The following is an 18,103-nucleotide window of genomic DNA, read 5'->3' on the forward strand; positions in this document are numbered from 1 at the left end:
TTTTCCCATAGCTAAATTTTATAATTATGTTTTCTGTCTTATCACATCAGCTGTAATATGCATTCTTTGCTGATTTGCTTTTGAACAGCTATTGAGAAAAATTTATTGGTGAGCAAAGATGCTAGGGACTCAGTAAGCAGCTAAAAAAAAAAAAAAAAAGCAAACAATCACAGTAGTCTGAATATGGAGTGATGGAACAAGGCCTGAGCCAATATTACACCTAGTAAGGAATAGAGAGTTTAGATGCTGAATCAGTAATGAGGGCAGAAACCAAACACAAATCCAGGTCTGCACACCTGAAGTCCAGCAGTCCACCAGTGACCAGGTACGGGGAGCACCCATTCGACCTTCTGAACCACAGTAATTGTTTGAGGGATTGGCACTTGATCCAGACCTATGCCAAAAGGCCCTGGCATTCCCCATCCATGTGACCCAATTGGTCCAATCAGAAGGGAACTTCAGGAATTTTGTTGAACAGTTGGCCAAAGGGAAGCCCCTCTCTCTCTCTCTCAGGATTTAGAGGAAGAAGCTAGAAGCTATTGGCATCCAACATGGAAAAGCTAGCCTGAGCATCAGAAGTAGCAAACTCCGGATCGAACCCTTCTTGAAGTTCATGCTACCTTTGGACTTTCAAATCACATAAACTACACATTTCTTTTATAGTGGGTCTTCTTTTACTTGCTATATAGTCCCAACTGATACACCAGGAAATTGACAATATTTTTAATAGCTACTATAACTCTCTTACAGTGTATTCATCTGAAAAGAGGTGTGAGGGACAAATCTAATTAGAATTCTCAGTTTATAAACATTTCCTAAAATGTGAATTCAAGAGAGAAATTAGCAGATATTTTAATTGTCTACTCCATCTCCATATTCACACACTTAATCTACCTACTCTCTAAATATATTAACACTTTTGTAAACACTTCTTCAGTTTACAGTGCAACTTCACACATCTCAGCCCATTTGGTTCTCATGACAAACAAGAGAGGTGGACGACAACGGCAACGCCTCATTTCGTGCAGCACTCCACAGTTTGCAAGGCTCTCTCTCTTACTTTATTTTGGGGGATTCTCATATGCTCACCTCCCACAAAACTCGTAGTTCTCTTGGCCCACGGAGAACTGTTTCACGTGTCTTCACTGGTGCCACTCAGTCAATACTGTCCTTCTCACCTTGTTCACCATGTGAACTCCTCGTCATCCTTAAAAACTCATTTCAGATAGGGCACGGAGTGTGTCTTTCCAAAAAGATGGGCAGGTGGTGTGGTCCTCAAGAAGTGTATTGCCCTGGTCAGATTTGTCAAGGTCAGCCAGCTGGTTTTTGGAATAGAGTGGGGGTTCTGACCAACTGTTTTGTGATTTGGGATAAATTTCATCCATTACCAAAGGAAAGATGCCAGCTACTCAGCCAGCCCCCTGGCCACAAAAATCCACTTCGGGCTTAGCCAGATTTGCTCTCTTTGTCGAATGATGGGAGAAGGGTCAATGTCAGCCTTGGCCTCGGCCCATTTTTATTGATCTTATGCTACTGCTCCTCATGCCAATCCAGTCTTTAGGCCTTCAAACAGGCTTCATAGAGACTTAACAGATAAACCTCAGACTCCTCAGACTGGTCTCAAAGAGACCCTCACCTGGATTCTCAGACAGACATCGGAGGGACCCCTTTGATGGGCATGCCTCAGGACACAGACCTGCAACAGGAAGTCCCTTCCTCCGACCTCAGATGCTCCCTCAAAGACACTCTCCCACGAGGGCTGGGACATGGCACCCACTGTATGCACCCCTGCTAGAGGTCTATCTGGGGAATCTGGGGACATCAGGACTCTGCCCAGGAGTGCGTTTGTGGGTCCAAAAACCTCATGGAGGAGGACAAAGGGTGCTCATGGTGACCAGCTGAATTTCCTGACTCAGAGTAAGTGGGACACTTGGCCTTCCCCATCTTATTGTCGCTCTGGAGATTTTAGTAACCAGAGTGGCCTTCCTCCCTCAGGTCAGAGGGCAGAAAGAATAGGGAGAAAGCTGCCCAGGTGGAGGATGAAAAGAGTCAGTGCGGGGAAGAAAGAGGTGATGGGAGCAGAAGAAGAGGCCCAAGTCCTTTCTCTGAAACTGTCCCTGGGAGCTATGTGGGGGCCCTGGTGCCATGGCGCAGTATTTACAGGATTCGGTTGTAATCGTCAGCGTGAAATCTACTTCCTCTGTCCTCAGCACAATCAAGTCTATACTCGGGGGTCATCAGGCGTTGCCGTACTCTGGACTCCGGTATCCAGGACCCCAGGAATCCAAAGCAGCCATCCCCCTATTTATGCTCATCCCCTAACATCGCCTGCCATCTGAATGTGCCGATCAGGCGTGTTTGCAAGCACCTGGGCGTGTGGTCCTGGGGGCAGGCGTGGGGGGCAAGGCCCATGTGCACACATGTGCTAGTGCCGGCCCCCAGTGCACACAGGTACTGGGTGGGCACCACCCTTCACGGCTGCCTTGTTTGCTCACCTCCTCTACCTCACAGCACACCGTGCTCCTCTCGTTGTTTAATTTTGCTGAATACTGAGTCCCAACCCCAAGTTAATTGGTTTTACTCCAGCCTTTTGTACCTCCCATTAAATGAGGAAATGCCACCCATAAAATTTTAATTTTAAAAGCCAACTTGTTTGTTTTATATTGAAATTCCCCAGGCAGCTCCAGCAGAAGAAACAGACACATTTTCGTTTCATTAAAGCAACTTGAATGAAGATAAAAAAGAAGCTGAAAAATTAGATTTAAAAACAGAGCGAGAAGCGTTTAAAGGAAATGAATGAAAATGAGCCGCCGCAGAGGGCGGCAGAGATCGAGGTTCTACCTGCACGGAAGACAGCTGAGCAAAAGGGGGAGCTGGTGGACACTCTTGACTGGCACCCCCAGAAGGCTGGGCCATAGACTCTCTCTTCCTTGAATATTGGCACACTAGGTGTCCTAGAGAGACTCCACTATGGGGCCAGCAGCATCCTCTTCCTCAAGGACAACCTGTAAAATGGTTAAGCCAACTAGGTGGTCCTGCCTCTACCACTTACCTGCTATGAAATGAAAGACCAGAGGCCTCAGTTTTCTCATCTGTACAATGAGAATAATAATATTACTTCATTTATAGAGTTGTTGGGAAGATTAAGTGGGATAATACCTTGAAAACACTTAAAGCAGAGCCTGGCATGCAGTAAGTGCTTAATACATGTTCGCTTTTATTATCTGATCCTACTGCTATCCTTCCACTCCATGCTCCTAACACATTCCCCTCTGCTGAGTGCACCTGCCTCCCCACCCCTCATCTACACAGCCCCTCACAGCTCAAAGGTCCTTTTAATGATGTTCCTAAACTAAAGAGAGCCAAGAGAGATTGGGGAAAGGTCTGAGGAGAGGGTTGAGGAATCCCCATTCTCTGGCACAATTCTTGTGGCTCAAACCAATTCATTAAAATTTTATTATAATCCTTCCAAGGAAAGCCAGCCTCCCTGAGTTCAAATCCTAGTTCCACACTTACGAGCAGTGCGTGCTTGGGAAAGAATCTTCTGGGCCTCAGTCTCTCCACCAATAAAATGGGAACAATAACTGGATCAGCCACAAGTTGTTGTGAAGATTCAATCAAACAATCTCTGTGGGATGCCCAGCCCAGCTGAATGCCCAATGAACTCTGGCCTGTGTTCTGCATCAGGTCTGAGGGGTCTGAGGCCGGGGTGGGGGGGGGAAGGGATGGGCCAGGTATTTCCATAAGAGAGTGACCTCATCTCCTGGTTCCTGGTTGTTGTCATGGGGTAATTATTAATGGAGTTTTCTTTCATTCTCCAAAGTGTCTTCATCTAGATGACTAATTGTATGGTCACCCCACTGCAAATCCCCCACCCTAGTGAGAGGCCTCAGAGTTTGCCTCGGGATGTTGAGAGAGGCCCTAACCCTTGAGCTGTTTTCTGCTCCCCGCTGAGTTCTATCCCTGAGCCCTAACTAGACTCAAGGTAATAAATTGTATTAGCTCACATAGCATGATAAAGAGACCGGGTGGGGAGCGACTAGGGAAAGGCCACCGGGTTGGGATAGGACCAATGCTGAGGTTGGTGTCTGGGATTCCTGCCTCATCTCTGCGGCTCAAGGCAATTTACGCAATCCCTGGTCCTTAACTTCCTCTTCTCTCCTGGAGGAAATTAGTAACAGTACTATCTTACCAACAGTTGCAAAGATCAAATCAAACCAGCGAATGGATGTGAAAGTGGTTTGTAAACTATGAGGGTTTGCTCATAGTCTGATGAGTAGCATTAGGAGGTCAATGACATCTGCTCCAGCCACCAAAGCAGAATTTCCAGTTTCTGTTACTGGAGATAGGGACCAGAGATGGGGACATAAAGGGTCACAAAGGGACACAGATGGAGAGGGTGGTCTACTCAGCTTCTCAGCACATGGGGGTCCTATAATTCATAGCCTGTGTCCTCCAGACCCTGATCCACTTTCCACAGGTGCCCAACATCTGCTGGGTGCCCTCTGGCACCCCTCAGAGATGGGAGCAACTGCTGTCACCAGGCTCCATCCCACTGACGTGAGAGCTACCTCAGGGGAAAAGGTGAGCAGGCTGCCTCACGGGCTGCTTCTCAGTAAAGCTTGGAGAGAACATCTTAGGGGTTGCAAATTGGCATCCTTTTTATTCTAGGCAGAATTTCCAGTGGTTCCCAAATTGTACACTGAGGAACCCTTAGGACTTAATAGTTCTGAGACAGTGGGACCCAGTGGGTCCCAGAGAGCTCCAGGTTCTCTCCCTCCCTCCATTTCTCTCACACTCTCTCGCTCTCTCTTCAACCAAAGCAGCTCTCTTTATATATTCTTTCCAAGACTTTGCTTGCACAAAAATTTCTACTGTTAAAATAATTTTTCAGAAACACTGTTCTGCAGGTCCTCTTCTCTTCCTCCCTCCTTCCTGAACCACCCAGTCCTAACACCATTAAGTGCAGCAGAACAAGGCAGACATCGGCATGGGGGTGGGTGACAGGAACGGTATTTCAGAGCAGGGTGGCAAGGGTTCCATGTCGGGAAGGCAGCCCAGCACCAGGGCAAAGCCCCAGCAGGGCGAGGAGAGTGTCTGTCACAAGGGACAGCCTGGCCTGGGGTGTTGGAGTACGCATGGGGAAAGGGTGTGTGCACACGTGGGGCGGCTGTGTGGGTGTCAGAGACCTATCAGGGTAAGGATGGGCCCAGTGTGAGAAATCAGAGGCCCAACTGGATGAGAAGGGAGCCAGCCTGGGAGAGGGTGTCTGGGCCTACGGCAGAGTGAGGAAGATGTCTAAATGAGGGGAGGGGGAAACCCTGCCTGGGGAGTCACAGTCTGAGAGGGGGCGCTGCAGGGAGAGAAGGGACTGCCCAGCTCACCCATCGATCAAGCCTCCTCAGGCGCCACCTCTTTTTCCACCTGCTTAAATTCTTCCTAAAGCCAAGGAAGACCTGTAAAACCATCGAGGTATTCAAGTCATCAAGTATTCACTGAGCAGCAGGGGTGTGCCAGACAGCATGCTTGATGCCGAGGAGAGAACCAGGATGCAGGACAGACAGCACAGCGGGGAAGACAGACGTGAAGCCACCATTACAGAATGTGGGCAATGGGAGCACATTGGGTGGGGGGGCAGCATGACCTCTCACGGGGGATCAGAGGAGAGGCCAGTCGAGAGGTGAAGGAAGATGAGTTTGCCAAGCGGGGCAGGATGGGGGTGGCAATGATTCTAGACGCTGTTTCTCCCCCTGTCCATCCTCACCTTCCCAGGTGAGGCCAGAGCCACCAAGAACCTCAACGAGAGGCCTTTCCATCCTGGGACCCCAAGGACGACACCCTAGTCTCAGACCCCTCGGGATAGACGGGGAGCTTCAGGGCACTGTCTCACTTCTTTGTTCAGGCCCCACTTCAGCCGGGGGCTCACCTAGACTGGAAGGTCCCCACTCTGCTTTCTTTGTCAAGGTCCAACGTCTTTCTTAATGGGGAAGTTCTGCCTGGTACTTAACTCTAATCTCTCTTGCTGTCTCTATTCTTAAGAGAAATGGCTGAAACCCTTCACCAATATTGCTGGAACACTGACCAGCTCTGTTCTGGGAGGAGATGGGGGAAGGCGCCAACCAGGTCAGTGAGTGGAGACTGCACCAAAACCCTCCCTCAGGCAGAAGCTCTCTCCCCCCTCCCCTGGACTTATTTTTTTCCTCAAAACCCTAATTTATCATTCTTCCTTTGGGGGTCCCTCTGCCCTTTCCATGCTCAGGTGAAAGCCCCACTCAAGTACCCCACCAGTACTCCCAAAATGGCCCTTTTAGTACGGAAATTCTGCATAGGTCCAACTCTAGGTAGTCCTATCCATTTGAGCCTCAAGGTAGCCCGGCCCAGAAAAAGGACTGCCTGGACTCCATATGACCTCATTTTCATACTTCAAACAGCCCTTCGGGAGGTCTAAGGTTAGGCCCAGAAAGGACTTCCTTTCGCTCAGCAATGTGGCAATAGCCTCCCTGCAGTCACCAAAAGGGGGCGCCATAGGCCAGACCACCGGTCTTGCGAACGGAGGACTCGGCGGTGTACCTGAGGTGCGAGGGGGCGTCTGGCGGGCCCTGGGAGCCCCGGGGTGAGGTGCAGCTAGGAGAACTGCTGAAGGAGCCAGAACCACCGGGTCGGAGGCGACACACCCGCGCCGGCCCCAACACGGGAAAGGGAGCGGCGTCGCGTTCCGCCTAGTCATCGCTTGCAAAGACTCGCGTCACCTCTGATGTCAGGGCTTCCAAGATACTTCTTTCCAGCTCCAGACTCCAGAAAAGAGCTTCGCGGTCCTAGAGGTTACACAACTTCCCCGTTGTCGCGGTGGAAGAGGATTCGAACCAAGGTCTGCGGGCGCCAGCCGCGTGGGCCCAGTTCCCGCCAGCACTGTCCGCAGGTGGCCGGGCTCCGAGTACCACCATTTCCAAACCCACTGCGAGAGCCAGACCAGCCTTGGCCTAGCTTCCTCCTTTCTCATCTCTCAAACGGTCTTTCATGGTTAAGATCTCCTTGGCAGCTTTATAATTAAAAAGAGCCTCCTGAAACCACAAATGTTTTTAAATGATTTCGGGTCCCAAATTCCTGGAGTGGGGAGGGGAGGTGTAAATGATGATCATTCTTTCATTGTGAAAGTGGAAAGAGCGCCAGGGCCCTCCACCGACCTCCAGAGCCAGCAGGCCCTCCTGCGTCTGGGAAGTGTCTCCTTTTGAAAATTCACGGGTCCTTGTGCTCTGAGTGTTTTGAGTTCGGTCCATTATGAGAAATCGCCTTTCGAGGATGGACATATTCAAATCCAGATGTTGTCCCCACAGAACAAAGAGCTCTCTCCAAATTCTCTTTATGGAGAAGTAGCTTCTTATCTATTGAAAGAATAACATCTCTTGATAAGTGGAATGTTTTTCCCCCCAGCCAAGAACCTGCTGCTCTGAATTTATTAAAAACGGTTTAATAGCCCGTCTCTCTTCCATTTCAGATGCAAGGACGGCAGCAACAAGGTGGAATGTCACTTGCTGAAAGATTCAATAGATTGAGTATGACTTCCCTAAGAAGAGATTGTGGATTTTTAAAAGTGCTATTTATTTAGATAGATTTCTTTTAATTCAGGACATATGTTCTAATGGGATGAGAATAAGATGGAATACAGATTGTGAAAAAACTTCCCAAATCATATACTTCATTTTGTTGATTCGAAAATGCGTAAATAACTCAGAAAGAAGGATGCATTAAACATACACATTGACTGTAAGACAGTCCCAAATTCAGTAATGTTCATTTTTTAAAGTATACCTTAAAATAGAGGAAATGTGGATTATACGTTTGTTAACTATAATATGTGTATATATAGCCAACAAAGATTTTATCTAGTATTTTTGTTGAAACTATCTGAGAGCCCAAAGCAGGATCCTTTCCTTACGCTACTTGCATACCACTAGTGATGGGGTGTTCACTACCTCTTAACGCAATCCTTTTCATGGAGGGATGGTTCTGGTGGTCAGAGTGGGTACTCAGCCCCATGTTACCTCCATAGGTCCCAGATCGGCCCTTAGAGCCAGGCGGGGTGGTACTATTGCTCCTGCCTCTGCCCCTCTGAGTCTCTCTTCTCCAAGGTCAGTATCCCCAAGTCCTCACTCTCCTTTGGCCCCCACAAATTTGACTTTGATCTTTCCCTGTTCCCTCAAAAGTATGCTAACCACAATTGAACACAGCCCGCTAGCTATCACCTTCCTCTTCCGCAATCCTATACCTCTATAGATGCGGCCTGAGATCACATTAGTTTGGGACTAAAAATGTGGCACAGAGAGGCCAAGCAAGTTACCCAATGAGGCAGGGCCAAAAGTTGTTGAAGTCAGGATTCAAACTCTTAACCCTCCAAGCGAACCCCCAAGGGTTCAACAAGTTTTCCCAGGGGATTCATGTCTATAAGTGAGGGACTAGCATTTGTTTCTACTTTTATATTTTAATCAATTAATAAATACTAATTTATTAATTTTTAAAGGGAACTCTTTGAGAGACTCTGAGTGCTTATCAAATGGGGATTTATAGTTATCAGTTCTTTAATCTCTCAAGCTGAACACTATAAGCCACTGAGGTAGCTTTGCCTATGAAACAATTTTAAGTTATTTTATTATAATAACAAATTTATAATCTATACTCATAATGAATCACTGGTTAAAAACAGATTCTAAAAAAAAGTTGATGCTGAAATACAAGTTAACAGAAAAAATTTTATTGAAAATATTTCTGCAAATTTCTCATAGCTACACACTACGTATATCTGATCACAGTCTCATACATGATAAATGCTATTGGGACCACCCACCATGTATCCACCAGGCTGATTAAACTGGGTCCCTACCTTACACCTACGCCAAAATTAATTCCAATAGATACAAAAAACTACACATAAAAAATGAAACCATAAATGAGTTAGAAAACAGTGGGAGAATTTGTGTCATAATCTCAGAGTAGAGAAGTCCGTCTTAAGTAGCACAGAAAACCCCCAAGCCATAAAGAGAATAATCTGTTTGTCTACATAAAATCTAACTTTTTCCTGGGAAGAAAGGGAGAAAGAGAAAGGGAGAGAGGGAAAGAAAGAGGGAGAGGAAGAAAGAGGGGAAGGGGGAGGGAAGGGGGTAGGAAAGGAGAGAGGGAGAGAGAAAAAAAGAGAGAAAGGAAGAAATTCATATACAAAGTCAAAAACAACTAACAGAAAAAGAAAATATTTGAAATATATCATAAAGAGCTAATTTCCCTAATCTTTAAAGGCCTCCTACAAATTAATAAGGATTAAAGACCAATAATTCAATACAAAAATAGGCAAAATATGTAAACAACGTGTCACAAAAACAGTGCAAATCAGTCTTAAATATATGAAAAAAATGAAATGCCAGTTGGACTACAATGAGATACCATTTTTCATCTAGAATGGAAAAGGTCAAAATGTCTGATGGCCCAATAAGCTGGCAAGGATACGGTGACACTGGCCATCTTCATCATTGCTGATGAAAAAGTAATGGTACAATTTCTACGAAGAGCAATTTAGCAACATTTTTTTAAAGCTCAACACACATATGCTCTTTGTTATGGGTTGAACTATGCCCGACCCCCAAATTCCTATGTTGAAGTCCTAAACCTCAGCACCTCGGAATACAACTTTATTTGGAAATAAGGTCATCGCAGACATAGTTATGAGGTCACACTGGAGTAGGGTGGGCCCCTAATCTGTTCGGACTGGTGTCCTTATAAAAAGGGCAAATCATGACACAGACACACACCCAGGGAGAACGCCATGTGAAAATCCAGGCAAAGATGGGGTGATGCATCTACAAACCAAGCAACAACAAAAGTTGCCAGTAAGCGAACAGAAGCCATGGGAGAAGCCTGGAACAGAGTCTCTCTGTTAGCTCACAGAAGGAACCAACTCTGCCCACACCTTGATCTCAGACTTCCAGCCTACAGAACTGTGAAATAACACAGTTCTGTTGCTTAACCACCCAGTCTGTGGTACTACATTAGGGCAGCCCTAGCAAACTAATATCCCCTTTGACCCAGCAAGATGAGTTTATCCTACTATATGTATTTGCACAGTTGCAAAGTGGTGACTCTGCAGTATTGTTTGTAATAGCTAAAGATCAGAAACAACCTAAATGTCTATCACTCAAAAACAGCCTAAATAAATTATGGTACATCCTTATGGAAGAATATTTTTCAGTTAAATATCTTTCAGTAATGAGGTAGCATAACATGTACTGATTAGAATTATCTCAATGGTTTAATTATGAATTGAGAAAAGCAAGTGCCATTGGTCATATAGAGGGCCTCGTCTGTATAAAGCAAACAAAGCAGAATGTATATGTGCAAATATTTGCTTGTAGCAGCATAGATTCTATCTGGAAAGATACATAAGAAACTGCTAACTTCAGTTGTTCCTGGAGAGAAGAATCACTTTAAGGACTGTGGAAAAGAGATTTTGATGCTACTATAAACACACCTGTACCTTTGAATCTTTTACATTGTTTATGTATCACCTGTTCAAAATAAAATCTTATAGAGAACATCACGATGTCTCTAGTACTTCAAAACCCAACATTAGAAAGAGAAAATATAGCCATTTTTGCTTTTCATCTTTTGGAAATAACAGCTATTCATACCTGAAATGAGCTATTTGAAGAGATGATATCTTCTCTCTTATCTCTTCGTTCAGAAACAAAAAACAATTTTTTTAAAATAACTAGATACATCACAAAATGAGGTACAAGATGCAAAAATTCTAAACTCTCATGTCTTGAAAGCAAATCTATGTTTTAATTTACAGCAGGTAGTTAAATTTCAATCTATAATGATAATTTCAACACACATTCAGTTCCCAAATCAAGCCTGATGAAACATTTTTAATTCACTTGTCTATAAATCTTGCTTTTCCTCATAAAATTAAATTCTATTAAACAGTAGGCATCACTTATGAAATAAGAAAGGGCCAAAAGTAGCCTTTTTAAAATAATAAATCTTATTAAATATAAACTTTTAATATAATCTTTAGGATCAGATTGATTTAAAATAAACTTTTCAAAATATCTTCTTACAAATATGATGAAATGATTTTTTAATTTAAAAAAATATTTATAAGGTTATTGATTGCTGTGAAAACAGTCTGAGTGTCCAAACATGTTGAGAAATTCAGCCTAGGCTCACCATGTATGGTTGTGCAAGCTGTGACCTGCACAACTCCAGGGAGCGCTACTCAGCTCATAATCCAAATTATGACCTGCGCAGCTGTGCATATCAAACCTGTGGCTACTGAAAATGTTAGGGAACCATAAAAGGCTTTTGGGCAAGGGAAAGGAGGTGTCACAGGCTGAAGTCATATGAGGCCAGAATCCAATGCACATAGGCTCCCGTCTCCCTAAGTTGGTCTCCTTTTTGGAAGTACTGGCAACGGAAATATCCTAAGTATTCTTTGAGCTTCATAGCTTTGGTTTTCCTAAGGTTGACGGGGAAGGAGCCATCTGCCAAGGCCCACAATCACTTCCTTGGCTCGTGCAACTCAAAGTCCTCTTTAGAGGAAGGAACCTCACCACACCCCTAATCTTTACTACTTCCCTAATGGAGGCAGAGGTGGCTAGCACAAGGGGCAAGGTAGAGGGGGCTGAATCAAATGACATTCAGGACCTTTGGCATTTGAAACCAGCTCTACCACTGCCTTTCTGTGTGACTTTTGGCAAATCTTTAAGCCTCTCTGGGCTCTGCATCCCTGTTTGCAAAATGAAGAGGATTCTTTCTCTGCCTCTTGGAAAAACAGATAAGAGAGAAAAACGTAGTGATGATCTCACAAGCAATGCATAGACATTCAAGCATTCCAATTATTATCATTAAACATCAAGAATGAATGAACTGAGTGTCAAATCCCTACTGCAACTATAAAACCTCTAGCAAATCTCGTGACCTCTCTGAGCCCTGGTTTTATGATGTGTCAAACAGCAAAGCTTGAACTAGATCAGCAGTTTGCTGACCTTTCACCACCAAGAGTCTGTTTTATTACTTCCAAACCATCCCCACAGACCTTATATTTTATAAGATTTTACCCCCTAGGCTGTATTTAGGTAATTATTATGTACTTAATAATTATTAAGTAATTATTGTTACCTTTATCAAAGATATGTTTTGTTGTGAGTGAATTTATGAACTTACATAGCCAAAAAGTCTAGAACCAAGAACAGCTTCAGGCAAGGCTTGATCCAGCAGCTGTGACCAAGGCCCTGTGTTCTCTTGGTCTCTTGGCTCTGCCTTCTATGATGTGTCACAAGGTGGCTTCCACAAGCTCCTAGCACTACTTGCTCTTCTCATTTGTGATTGACAAGAAACAGAGCACTTGCTTCCCAGTTAGCTCAAAGGAAAGACCCAGAATTGAGTCATTAACTGGTTGACCTGATTTAGGTCATTTGCCTTTTTTTGACCAATTATTATAGCCTGGAGGATTCGATAGTCTCATTGGCTTAAGCTGGTTGAGACTGTGGTCATTTCTGAACAGATCACAAGGCTGGGCAATTTCCAGCACTCTTACAAAGTAGGAATTGAGCAAAGGGTGCTATAGAGACAATCAGCAAGTTTCCTATTGCATGTTTATTGGCCAGTGATATCTCCAACAGCCCGTCAGAACTTCTGACCAGCATGTGAGCTACACACTAGTGACCTTCAGGATCTTGTGAGCTGATCCTGGTCACAACAAAAACCACATCTGTGGGTGGCCACATTGACCGCATGAGCTGATGTCAGCCCAGCCAGCAGCAAGTTCCTGACTCTGTAGTTAGACCTGGCTTAGTTTCAAGGCCATCCACATCCAGCTTCAAGTTCCCCATTCCTATCTGACTCTTCGCAGATGACTCAGTTGAAGACCGCAGATAAATTTCAAGCTCCTGAGTTTTTAGGCCTATGACTGCCCCTTTTCAGACACGAGGAGACATTCAGGAGCTGGACTTGGAAAAGGGGATACAACAGGGATGTCCACAGAAAAACATACCTGGAACCACTACGGCTAGCTCATGCATTGACTCACCAAGTATTTAGCCACACCTGTGCCAGGTCCTGTCCTAGGGACCCATCTTCGAGGAGTCATAGTCAGGTGGGGAGACAGTAGGACTCTAGACCATTACAGTTCAGTATGGTAACACAGTGAAGGAGGCAGCAGCAGGGGCCCTGGGACAGACAGGGGCAGGCTTCTCCCCTCTCTGGACCATAGGGCATGAATATTCACCCCAGCATGCTTAGAAGCAGGGCCACCTCAGCCCAGCCCCTATGCTCTTGGCCCTAGGGAAGGCCAAGGGCCTCTCTGGCAGCTTCCAGTATATCACCAATGTGTCCCCCAGTACAGATTAGAGAGTGTTCAGCCTCAAGACTAGGGCCCAACCCCTCTGTGTACTCTCCTGGCTTTGCAGAATTCCCTCTGACCCCTTCACAGCAATGGCTTTTGGGCAGGGAAGGTGGGCATGCAGACACCCTTTTTGCCTTGCTTGAGATTCACCTCTCCTGGATCCTCCAGACAGGTGGGATTCACGGGTTAAGGGAGTGCACAGTGACTCCAAAGTGAAGCCTCACAGCAACCATGCTCCCCAACAGACACCTGGGGGCCTACCATCCCTTGAGGTAGGTGTGTTGCCTCACCAGGTCCCCCAGTTGGTCACCATCATTTTTGAGCACTTGTGTGCACCTGACCCTGTTATCTGCAGCAAATGGGGCCAGGGATGCTTGGGATGGAGAGAGCCTGGCTGGTCCCATTCTCAGCTTTGCCTAAACTAACTTGCCACTTGGCCAGCGGCAAGTCCCTTTCCCACCTCCAGTCTCCCCAGCTATAAAACACAGATTCTGGGCTGATTCGTCTTTCTGGGGCTTTCCTACCCTAACAGTGCAGAATGTGAGCATTCAAGGTTCAGAAAAGAGGGAGCAGGGGAAGATGGACTGAATGGGGGAGGGGAGCAGAAGGACCAGCTGGTGAGGGCCCCAAAGATAAAAAGTCCCTAGGTTTAGACTTTGGACGACATCTCTAAATGATTCTTCTTAGTCACAGGATATATATCAATAGAAAGGAACAAAGACATCTGGCCCTGTTACCAAAACACATACCACCTGTAAAGCCCATGAAATTATATATATTTTTAAATCGACTGTCTAATTTTGGCATTAAGACTTACACAAGAGTTGCAAAGATAGTAGAGTTCCCCCCATATACCTCTTACCCAGTTTCAGTTTCCCCTAATGTTATCCTGTCACACTACTGTGGCACATTGTCAAAACCAAAAATTAAAACAGCACCGGTACGTCTCTGTGAACCGAAGTCCAGGCTTTATTTCAATTTAACCAGCTTTTCCATTCATGCTCCCTCTGACCCATGACCCCACCCAGGGAACCATACTACAGTCGGCATGTCTCCTAGTATCCTTTGGCCTGTGACTGTGTCTGTCTTTCTACGCTTTTCATGCCCCTTTCAGTTTTGAGGATTCTTGGTCAAGTGTTTTGTAGAATGTCTTTCAGTTGGGGTTTGTCTGATGCTTTTATTCTGGGGTTATGGGTTTGGGGAAAGAATACCAGGGAAGTGAAGTGCCTCCTCATCACATGATATCCACTCAATTTACTCTTAGTGATGTTGACCTTGATCACTTGGTCAAAGCAGGGCCTGATAGGTTTCTCCACTGTAACGTTTCTATTAGATGAGGGGTTAATTAAGCTGGAGGAAGGAGAATCTACATATATTATTTAGAAGATTTGTCCCTTCTTCCCCAGTTACTTATTTGTTTATTCAATCATTTTTTCTACCAGCATGGACTCACAGATATGTATCTTATGCCTTGGGTTATAATCTAATGAGTATTAGATTCTTTATTTTATTGCTATAATTGTTGCAGCTTTGGCCATTGGGAGCTTATAGCTCCTGGGTCCCTTTGACACATCCCTATCCTTTTGAATTTTGAGCATTTCCTAACTCTGGTACCACAAGATGGTCCAGCCTCACCTTTCCCTGCCCCAGCCTTTTCTCCAAGGAAATAATGAATGTTAAAAACAAATCCTCTAAATATCTTATCAATAGTCCAAAAATACTGCACTGCAATTGAATACGGGAAGAAAAGAGTTTATTTGTTCCATTACAGTTTGAAACATACTTCCAACAAGTAACAAGTCCTTTTAAATACACCAGGGGCCTCAAAACATGGGAGGAACCTGGCCCTTTCTGTACTTTCAGGAGGCCTTGTTGAATTTAACTTCTGCAGCCACTAGCTAAGAGTCGGGGGCAGTCTGCTTACCATTCCTACACTGGTGACCTAGCTCCCATGCCCTCCCCAGTCTGAGCTGCCCAATGGAGCTACAAAAGGCAAAGGTAATTAATTCCTGGGATCTTTCCCTCTTCAGCTCCCCTCTACCGCACCCCTAATTAGGAGGTGACCAGTCCTGGAGCTCTGCAGATCTCATCCCGGCTGGCCAGGTGCAGGCAGGTGGCAGGAAAGCAGGAAAGTTCCAGGAAGGAAGTTGGCAAGCTCAACCAGTGAGACAGGCGTGCAAGAGGCAGAGGGGTGTGTGTGGGTTGGGCACCAGGAGATCCAGAGGGCACCTGGGGATTGGGGCCAAGGTTTGCAAAATCCAGCTGTAAGTGGAGCAGGAGTTCCCCGAAGCAGCCCTGTGTTCTGCAGAAGAGAGTTGGCTTCTCAGGAAAGAGCAAGCTTTATGAGCCGGAAGAGCAAGACTTCATTCACTCTGGGAGACCACGAAGCTGAGTGACTCATTGCCCAGTCCTGCCGGCTCCTACTGGCACAGTGCTGAGTAGCAAGAAGCCTAGGAGCACGGGTGGAGTCCCAGCCCAGTCCTGGCCCCAGAGGAGGTTCCAGGCAGGCAATCACAGTCCAGCACGTAGAAACACAGGGGAACACAGAGGAGGAAGCGACTCAGCAGCTAAGGAGTCCCGGCAGGCCTCACAGAGGAGGTGACATCATCAACAAGATGAATGGAACTGGCCAGGCAGCAATAGGGAGGGAAAGAGGGGAAGACACTCCTGGGCTGATGCAAAGGCAGGGAAATGTCTGCAAGGTGCTAGCACCGTGCTTGCAGCCTAGTGAGCACTTCATAAATGTGAGGCATTATCACTGTGGTTGATTTATCATTATGATTATTAACTTGGACTTATTACTTACCATTTTTCCTCTCTTAAGAGAAGTTACTACCATGCATAAATGCTTAACGGCACTGAGTTTTTCTCAACTCTATGAGGGGCTGTTGGGAAGATGAGGCGTGCAGCATACACAATGCTCAGCAACAGTGGCTGTGAGCATCTGAGGAGGTTGCTGTGTCCCTGGAGGACACAGAGGAGGGGATACTCTAGAGTCTTTAAAGATGACCATGGAACAAAGCAAGGACTTGACTAGGCAGAGTCAGGCAAGCCCAGAGGAACAGCTTTGGAATCCAGCTAGAAATACATACTCCCACCTCCCTGGGGTGGTCTGTGGCCTCCAGGCACAAGCAGGTGTCAATGTGGAGATAGATGTCTTAGAGCTATGTGATTTCCAGCTCCAACAGCTCCAGGATCCTGGGCAAGTGACCTTACCTTTCTGAATCTCTGAGCATCCATTTCCTCAACTCTACAATTGCATTAAGATATGTAAAAGAATATCCAAAGCACACTCTTCATAATGAAAAAAAAAGTGCCTGTAAACAATATCCAATAACAGGAGAATGGATAAATAACCAGTGGTATATTCTAAAATGGAATATTATTCAATAATAAAATAAATAAATTACAGGTACATAGGCAATAGAAACAAGTTTAAAAAAAAAAAACAATGCTACGTGAAAAAGGAAGCCACGTGATCATATACAATGACTCCATTTGCACAAAGTAAAAAAAAAAAACAAAACTGAACAGTATATTGTTTAGAGATTCATACAAAGGGGATAAAATTAAAAGAAAATCAAGGAAATGATTTGCACATTAGAACAAAAAAATTAGGAAAGTGGCTCCTCAGGCTGAAGAGAGGAAGTTGCAATGGAGGCACATAGAGGGCCTCAAAGGCACTGGCACAGGCTGTTTTTTAAGTTAGGTGATAGATACATGGATGTTTTTATTTTTATTAATTATTCATTAAGCCACACATGTATAGAGTGTTCAGTGTCTTTTACAATAAACAATTTTTGGCTACAACATTAATACTAACCTTACAGGATACGTGCCTATGATTAGGCAGAGAAAATGTAAGTATTGGCACACACAGGAAACAGTATTGAGTACCTTAGCTCCCTGGGCCTCGGTTTCCCCATTTGCAAAGTGAGCTGCTGGCACTGCCCAGGGTTGGTCCTCTAGCTTGTGGGTTCCGTGTTCCCTTTGTTCACACATACAATCACACACCAATTGAAGGCAGGTCTCAGGCCTTACCCTTCCACCAGAAGAGTCTCCCCTGTGTCCTAGGTCGCCGGTGGTTTCAAAAGTGGCAAAGGTGGCAGCCGATGTACTGGAATGGGAGCTCCTGGTCCTGGTTCCAAGTCGTTCCAGCTGGGACTATTAAACCCTTTTTGAATTTCTCAAGGGTAAAATTTGCATAATAACTTCTGTCACCCTCACCTAAGCCCATGGGTAGATATTGTAAAATGCTGTGTTCAATGTAGGATCATGACTGGTTGACCTGGGAACCTAAAAGCATCTTCGTGTTGGCGTGGGTGGCCTCCGTGAGTTTCATAGCTGTGTAAGAGAGCGTTCTGTGAACACTCACATGGTGACTGGTGTAAATGCACCTTTGCCTGGTGTTCCGCCTCCGTCATTGCGCATCTGCTAGTTGTACCTGCTTTTCTATGCTGGTAAGGTCCTTACTTCAGAAAATGCGTGCCTGGTTCTGAGTGCTGCCCCACCTCCGTGCGCCTGTTGAGTGCTCCTGTCTCTATCTGAAAGCGCCTGCCTGGCTGTACCCATCTTTATGAGCCTAGTTCCAACGGTACGTGGACTTATCTCTGTGTACCTGATTCATTCGATGCGTTCCTGGCTGCACTTTCTCAATAGAGGACGTACTTGTCAAGAGTCTGAACGTACGTGCCTGTACCTGTCATTGCACCT

Source organism: Rousettus aegyptiacus, unplaced genomic scaffold (genome assembly GCF_014176215.1).
Source record: "Rousettus aegyptiacus isolate mRouAeg1 unplaced genomic scaffold, mRouAeg1.p scaffold_m13_p_1, whole genome shotgun sequence".
Taxonomy (NCBI): Eukaryota; Metazoa; Chordata; class Mammalia; order Chiroptera; family Pteropodidae; genus Rousettus; species Rousettus aegyptiacus.